The following is an 8,821-nucleotide window of genomic DNA, read 5'->3' as shown; positions in this document are numbered from 1 at the left end:
ATTCTAGGGTTTGCGCAGCGGATATAAAACAAAAATTGATAAACCCTAGAACCATGCTGCTATTGAAATCGCAGAAACGTTAGAACGCTTACCTCGAAGATATAGTACAGATGTTAGCTTCTATAACATGAATACCTGAGGCAGAAGCTTCTCCAAGCTTCTTATCCTTCAGATCCTCCAAGTAAAGGTGACAATTACGCTTCCAGTGTCCAGACACTCCGCAGTAATGACAGTCACCCTTATCGGGCTTAGGCTTGGGCGTAGAGGCAACTTTTGCCTTTTTCGCCGCCTTCTTTTTGGCTTTATCCCGCCGCTTCTTGCTGGATTTGTTCTCAACAGCAAGCACAGTCTTGGGCACCACTATATCCTGCTCGGCCGATTTCAGCATCCCATGCAGTTCGGCTAAGCTCTTTGTCATCCCGTGCATATGGTACTGCATAACGAACTGGTTATAGTCCTCGGGTAATGACATCAGGATCAAGTCTGCAACCAAGTCACCATCAAAGTTCACTCCCATATGCTCAAGTTCCTCAACATGAGCTCGCATGTTGAGGACGTGGGTGTTGACAGAACTGCCTCTCGGCATATCCGTCTTCACTAGAGCTTTTAGCGTCTTGTACTTTTCAGTACGCGCTAGCTCCTGAAACATGGTCTTGAGCTGTTCGATCATATCAAACACTCTCTTCCCCTCAAACTGCTTTTGCAGATTCGGGGTCATGCTTCCCAACATGAGACAGGAGATCTCATTGTCGTCAGACTGATGCTTCAACCAAGCATCCTTGACGGCTCTCGAGGCATTGGCCGCAGGCTCTGGTTGTAGAGCCCCTTCCAGGACGTATGACTTCTTGTCGTGCTTGAGAACTATTCTCAAGTTACGATACCAGTCTAAGAAATTTGTCCCGGTCAATTTATCCTTCTCAAGGATAGATCGCATCGTCAAACTCGGTACGCTACCGGTTGACGCCATGTCCTACAAAAGAGACAAAAACATAACGAACAAAACAAATGCAGATTCTATTAATGATCTACTACCAGCTAGTCCATCATCAATCAGTGTCAATCTATCTATGATCCACTACCAGCTAGTCCATCATCAAAACAGTGACAACACAGATGTAAAGATAAGCTATATTCCCATAAAGAAAACTAACCCTACAATAATTTTCTATATGGGACTAAGATCCGTATTTCACATAAGAACAAGTTTTTACACTCAGTCTTATGCTATTTAGGTAGACATCTAATGTCAATCATATCTAATATGACTCTTAGATCCTTTATGAGACTATGATATCAAATATCATTGCATACTCGTCTCATCTGTACCATTAAGTCTCAAGTCAAACTTGACAACTTAACCCAAGATAAACCATATTCAAGCTGTAGGAACCACGATTTCCTACCCTGCCTCACAAAGATAATCCGGCACGCTCAGCTTTGGCATGACCCGTGTTACGGATGATCGATGCCTTGACAGGTGCTCTAGTAATGGGAGGTACACACTTAGCATTACATGAATAAGGGTTTTTCGAAACCGCACCTAGATCAAGCATCTACTTTCAAGCTATGAGAACCACCATTTCTCCATCTTGCCTCACCAAGATAATACGGCACACCCAGCTTTGGCATGGCCCATGACACGTACGATCGAGGCCTTGACAAGTGCTTTACTCGTAGAGCTCCTAGATCTAACCGGTTTCTGTGCATTGATTGTACACAATCCGAACAGACCATCTATTCGATTATGTATTCCCAATCTCGAAGCTCCCACTAAATCAAGCATATCCAATATCTTGATCAAGTTACATGCATTCATTCACTATGGACCATCCATAAGAACAAATCATGTCTATTTTGAGTTACAGTTGATCAGATTAAGCAACGGTTGCGTAATCAGACCTAGAAGACGAAAAATTTCGGAATCTGGACTTCGGACCGTCCGTTCCAGGTGTGGAACGGACGGTCTACGTTTGAGAACGGACGGACCAGCCTTGGAGAATAGACTGGAACGGACAGTCCATAAGAGTAGAACGGACGGTCCGCAAATTAACGTGGAACGGACGTTCCATTAGCTGGAACGGACGTTCTGACATTCAGAACGTCCGGTCCAGGTTCGCGGTCCGATTTGTTCCGTTCTGCCCAGGGATTGTCCGTCACCCCTGGACCGTCCGGTCTGGCTTACCCAGAACGGACGGTCTAGGGTCCTTCAACGTGATCAGATCACGTTCCGCAGTGTTCTCAGCCCCGATCAGACCCGAAACTGATCCGAATTCTTCTGTGAACCCAAAATTCGAACTTCTGCACTCTATGCAACATGAAACATGCAATCTACACTAGATTCAATCATCAAACATGCATAGATATCAAAGCAAACATGGATTCAAACAATTCAAATCCTAAAACATGCGTGATCGGGTTCTACGAAATCAAAACAGAGCAACCAGGCTCTGATACCACTGTTGGCTTTCCTGGGATCTCATGAGCGAATCCTATTCCTAAGAGATCGATTCTAGGGTTTGCGCAGCGGATGTAAAACAAAAATTTAATAAACCCTAGAACCATGCTGCTATTGAAATCGTAGAAACTTTAGAACGCTTACCTCAATCGATCCGGGACCTGTATCAACTGAAGAATTCGTTCGATCACGAAAGGCAGGAAGATTACCTCGCCCTCTACACGTATCCACACCTCGGGATGGATTCCAACGGTTGGAACTTGTCTGCTAGGACTCGAATCTCTATTCGATATGTGCACTTTGAGAAAACGAGACTTAGAACTTGTTGAGCTTTTTGGATCTCACCAAAAACTCTCCAAGAACACCAAAAGTCGGCTGCTCAAACTCTCTAACGAATTAGGGTTTTAATCTCTTTCTTATAAAGTGATTTAACCCTAATTCGGTTTAATTTCGGAAAAACTGAAGCCCGGAACGGTCGGTCCAGAGATACACGCGGACCGTCCGTTCCAGCACGTGGAACGGACGTTCCGCTCACGTGGACCGTCCGGTCTGGTTCGGGCGGACCGTCCGTTCTGGACTTTCTGGTCCGTCCGTTCCAGCCCCTTCCGTCTCGGTTTTTCGTCGTTTTCTCTCGTGCATTTGTCCTTCCCTGCGTGTGTGACCCTGTAGGCTCATTCGACATAGCAGTATAACCTGAAATCCCTATTTCGGGTATACAAGTCATAGGCGGTCTCTAGCAAGACACTATGACTACCTATCTCGAATAGAGTTTGTTCGTGATCATACGAACGCCAGTGATGATTCCGGCTGATGATCCTTTTGTATCGCGATATCATATGTCGAACATAAGGCATGGACCAGCCACCTTATCTGATTCGACTGCTTTCTCGTTAACTGAGTTTGACTGTCTGAAATAGACGACGTTCGTCTATAGTGTGGCCACACATTTCTACAGTCTCGCTCACACGAGGGGCCCAGCGATATCTCTCTCTTTTACGAGAGGTACAAATTCCGTCTTGACTATCTACAATCCAGTACATGATTCGTTTCGTACCTGATACACGCCTTTATAATCCTCCTTTTACGCAGGACGTTTGACGTAATCAAAGCACGCAACTCCTCATGTTGGATTCCGTAGATATCTCAGGTCTTAGGATCCAATCATGGAACCGTCATATGAGATTCTAGTCATGACTCTAGTCCATGTGACAATCTCATGCGGGTCATTCCAGTATTCCGTTCTCCAACGAATACCTATGATCGTGATCGTATCCAATACCTATGATCATCTATGTGATCATCAATCACACATCATACTAGTCTTATTATGTCGTTATTCCCATAACGACATAAGACTAGGGAGTTTAGTATCATTCATAATGATACATGGATTTCATAACAGATCCAGTATGCAAGAACATGTAATGAATAAAATACTCTCATAAAAACACATAGAAAGTATCAATACATCGAATGTATCTCAATAAAGCTCATAATCAGTACATCATAGAGCACTAAACCAACAATCGAAGACGCCACAAGTGTTGTGCAGAATCAACACTTGATAAATCAAGTTTGAACGCCACGGATGAAGATCCGATAAGTTCAGAAATTAGTTCTAAAAGAACTCTAAGAGAAACCTCTCAAAATATATTTCAAAGTTGTTCCTACAATCTGATTTTTTATCTCTATTTATAGAGAACAATGCATAAAATTTAGCAAAATTAACATAAATAAGCACAAACAAAGATGTTTGAATGTGTAGTCTTCAAGAGAGTCAAAATTGAATTTGTAGTCTTCGAGAATGAAGTTGGAAAGTCATCTTGACCAGATTTAATGCCAATTTTCGTCCTCCTTATTGGGCTTGAATTTTGGACTTGATTTATGGGCCTTTCAAGGATGAAAACAAGTGGATAATGGGTTGAACTTGTGTTGATCCAAACCCATGCACTTTTCCATGTATTCTTGACCCAAACATTCAAGAATAAGGCAATTTGGCACACTTGTCGCTTCTTGGCACGTGCTCTCGTCATCAGTCCTACTGCCTCGGTGAATTCTCTCGCTTTGTCCATCCCGAAGAAAGCTTCCAGTCCAGCTCGAATGGGTTGCCTTTGATATCACATCAATACGCCTTACTTTTTGACCGCAAATGGACATTCGAGGATGAACTGTGAAGAGGTAGAACCGAAATATGTGCCTCCTCCGCCAAGACTACCACTGGTTCTGTATCCCTTCATATCTAAAGAAACACAAGCAAGATGTTTAGTTTGATCAACCATGTTCACAAAAGCGAAAATTCGAGATGAAATCACATAAGGTTGAACTGGTTGTTTATGAAGGAAAACGAGGAGCGTAACGATTGAATTATAGCTATAATTTATATCTAGCTTTACGTGCAGTGGAATAATTACGTTCAAGCAATTGCATGAATTTAAACTTAGACTAACTAGATCATCGTAATATGTGCGGTGATCACACGGTTTTTTTCACTGGTTTTCTAACAACATCCATTCCAATTCTTTATACATCTTAGGCATTATAGGACATTAGATGGCCATGGATAGGTTCTTTTCTTTCCTTTTTGCTTGCAGGACGATTCTACGAGAATTTTCATGAGCACGGCACGGAAAAGGAACAGGTTCGAGAATACCCTAGAAGCTTAGAGAAAATGAACGGGCCACTTGTTTTCACTGGCTATCGCTCGAAGTGAAAGAAGAAGAATGAGCGGTCACTCATTATGGTGAACGGTCGCTCCACGTGGGAAAAGAAGAATGAGTGGTCGCTCATTATAACTAGAGGTCGCTCATTTTTAACTGAACAGGAGAAAATGAGCGACCCTGAAGAGAAAATGAGTGACTCTGAAGAGAAAATGAGCGATCGCCTAAAATCGAATCCGACCCAGAAAGGAAAGCCCGAATTTTGAGTAGAAAACCTAGTTTTGCATTATCATAAAAGAGGGAGGAGATGGAGGGAGAGGGGGCGAAACATACTTTGAAGAAACTCACCTTGGAGAGGAGGCAAGGGAGATTTGGAGGGTAAGCGAGACATCTTAACGGAAAAGACCACCATTGAAGACCATCTTGAGCGTTTCTTCTCCTTTTCCATGTTTCTCCATCATGTTTTCATTTTTGGAACCGTAGTTATGGAGTAGATCTTTTGTTGTGGGTGAGGGATCTCCACTTCTGTACGGTTACCTATGCTTAATCTATGATGTTTATGAGTTTTCTTTCATGGGTTTGATGTTTTATGCTTATTGCTATTGACTTGGATGAAACCCTAGTTGATATGATGATAGAAGACATTGATCATAGGAATTTGGGAATGTTATTTGGAACTAAATATCAAATGGATGAGTTATTCACATTGGGAGCTGGCTTAACTTGCTTAGGGTTCATGATAGGAAACATTAATTCATCTAGAGATCATTTAGACCATTCAGAGATTGGTGAATCAATTCTTTAGATAGTGAGTTTAAGCTCGGAAGAGACAACCTCTAGTAAAAGTGCTTAAAAACCCCAATTAGAAGATAAACACGTAAACATTGTAATATCATCAACCATCCATGCGATTCATGAGGGATCCCGAACCTACAACGCTTAAATCATCGTTTACAAACCGTTTAATCTCATTTGTTTACTTTCGTTCCGACACACATCATCACTCACATTTTTATTTGACCGCCAATCTAGCCTAAGGATAGACTAATTGATATGCACCTCGGTCCAATTCATGTCCATGAACACAAGGAGATTTCGGACAGATGGGATAGATTCAGGTTTTCTCGGTAAACAAGGGATAGGTTGCGATTTATGGAATTTTTCTTTGAGATAGAGACTCAACCCTGAGGTTCTGATCCTAGGATACTCTAAGGTTTAGGGTCGAAAATTGCAGAAGAAACAAGAAGAAAAAGATAGTGTTCTCGGACACACCAAGAACAAGGCTCGGACACACCAAGCAAGGGAATTTCTCGGACAAACCAAGAATAAGGACGAAAATACTCAAAAGCTTTATTCAAAGATGATTTCCAAGGTTACAATTTCGTGCTCTAATATAGAAGAAAGAATAAGATTGCAAAAAAAGGAAAGAAAATAACTCAGCAACATGAAAAATGGAAATTGTCTCTAGCTAGAAAAGGAAACTTCGAGATTGTTTCTTATTGTATCACTAACGGCCAAATTGTGTTTTTGGCAAGAAATTCTCTGATTTTCCATGTCATCTGCTAGCTCACGAAGTTCCCTTATTGTTATAGATGATTAGGCTTGAAATCTTGGCTAACTTCCTTGTTTGATGCTGCAGCTTGATGATGTGTCTTTGAGGTGAAAAGATACCTAAATTTGAAGCCTCTTGTTCATGTGGAGACTTATTCTTGTGTAGATGAAGTGTTGGTCCAGATTTGGCAAGTCTCCATGGAAGAAATTCAGCTCATATTCTCGGTCAAGGCATGACCGAGAATCATCCACGCCTTCATGCTTGTTTCATCGTTCTTGTTCGCATTTTGCTCGATCCAATGGGCCATGATGGACCTCACTTTGGCCTGCCATACTCGTGTCTTGGACCTCGTGAGTGGTGGTTCCGGCATAGGTGCAAAGATAACATCGCTTTTGTTGGTTTCTTCTTCCAAGCTCGGCTCCTCCTCTATGCGTGCCTCGCTCTAATCTGATCCTTGTTGCTCATCCTCGTCCATGTTTAGGTCGATGACCTCATCATTCCCTCCCGTTGAACAGGTTTTTCCCTCAAAACTGATTCACCTGCATCAAACGGAAGTAGATCAGTAACATTGAAAAGTAGAAGACACGTTATACTCACCGGGTAACTCCAAGCGGTAGGCATTGTCGTTGATTTTTTTGATGATCCGAAAAAGCCCATCTCCTCTTGGTGCTAGCTTCGAGCTCCTCTTGCGTGGGAATCTCTCGGACCTAAGGTGCAGCCATGCCCAATCTCCGACATCAAAGGTGGATGCACTCTAAGTATGTTTCGACGCACTCTAAACGTGTGTTGACGAACTGTAAACATCTTTTGTTGCACTCTAAACATGTTTCGACGCACTCTAAACATGTTAGGATGCACTCTAAACGTGCTTGGAGGCACTAGATATGTTTGGACGCACTCTAAACGTGTTTGGACACACTCTAAACATGGTTAGACGAACTCTAAACATATTTTGACGCACTCTAAATATGCTTTGACGCACTCTAAAAATGTTTCGATGCACTCTAAACATGTTGGATACACTCTAAAAGTGTTTGGACGCACTCTAAACGTGTTTGGACGCACTCTAAACATGTTTGGATGCACTCTAAGCATGTTTGGATGCACTCTAAACATGTTTCGACGCTCTAAAAATGTTTGGATGCTCTCTAAACATGTTTGAATGCACTCTAAGTATGTTTTGACGCACTCTAAACATGTTTTGATGCACTCTAAATGTATTTGGATGCACTCTAAACATGTTTTGGTGCCCTCAAAACATATTTAGACGAACTCTGAACATGTTTCGACGCACTCTAAATATGTTTCGACGCACTCTAAAAATGTTTTAATGCACTCTAAACATGTTTGTATGCACTCTTAATATGTTTCGACGCAGTTTAAACATGTTTGGATGCGCTATGAATATTTTTTGACGTGCTCTAAACAGGTTTCGACGAACTCTAAACATCTTTTCACTACAAAAAAACCTCAAATTCCAACCGGCAAATCCGTTGGAAAGGGCCGAAAATCCGTTGGAATTCAACTTTTCTACCGGATTTCCAACGGATATATCCGTTGGAATATCGTCGTTAGAAATCGGTGTCCGTTGGAATTCCGTGGCAAATTCCAAACGGAATTCCAACGCCCTCATCCGTTGGAATATTTCAACGGATTTTCAACGGTTTTTCCGTGGTATATTTTCAACGGAATTCCAACGGATTTGTTCGTCGGGATATATCAACGGAAATTCCAACGGACATCCGTGGCTATTTTCCGACGGGACCGTTAGAATATCCGTTAGAAATTTTCCAACAGATTTACAACGGTATTTGCCACGGATATCCGTTAGAATATCCGTTGGAAACGCCGTCGAAATGTTACAACGGTATTTACAACGGAAGTCCGTTGGAATTTAAAATTATTTCCAACGGCGGTCCGTTGGAATTGCCGTTGGAAAACACAAAAAAATAAATAAAAAAATAAAATAAATATTTAAAAATAAAATAAATAAAATATTTATTTTATTTTTAAAATATTTATTTTATTTTTTTATTTATATTTATATATATTATATATTAATAAATATATATTAATATATATATATATATAATAAAACCAAAATAAAATTAAAATATTAAAAAAACAATTGTTCGAATATTACAAAAATATAAAATA

The sequence above is a fragment of the Tarenaya hassleriana genome, unplaced genomic scaffold, assembly GCF_000463585.1.
Source record: "Tarenaya hassleriana unplaced genomic scaffold, ASM46358v1 Cleome58, whole genome shotgun sequence".
Classification (NCBI taxonomy): domain Eukaryota; kingdom Viridiplantae; phylum Streptophyta; class Magnoliopsida; order Brassicales; family Cleomaceae; genus Tarenaya; species Tarenaya hassleriana.
Note: the sequence above shows the minus strand (reverse complement) of the source record.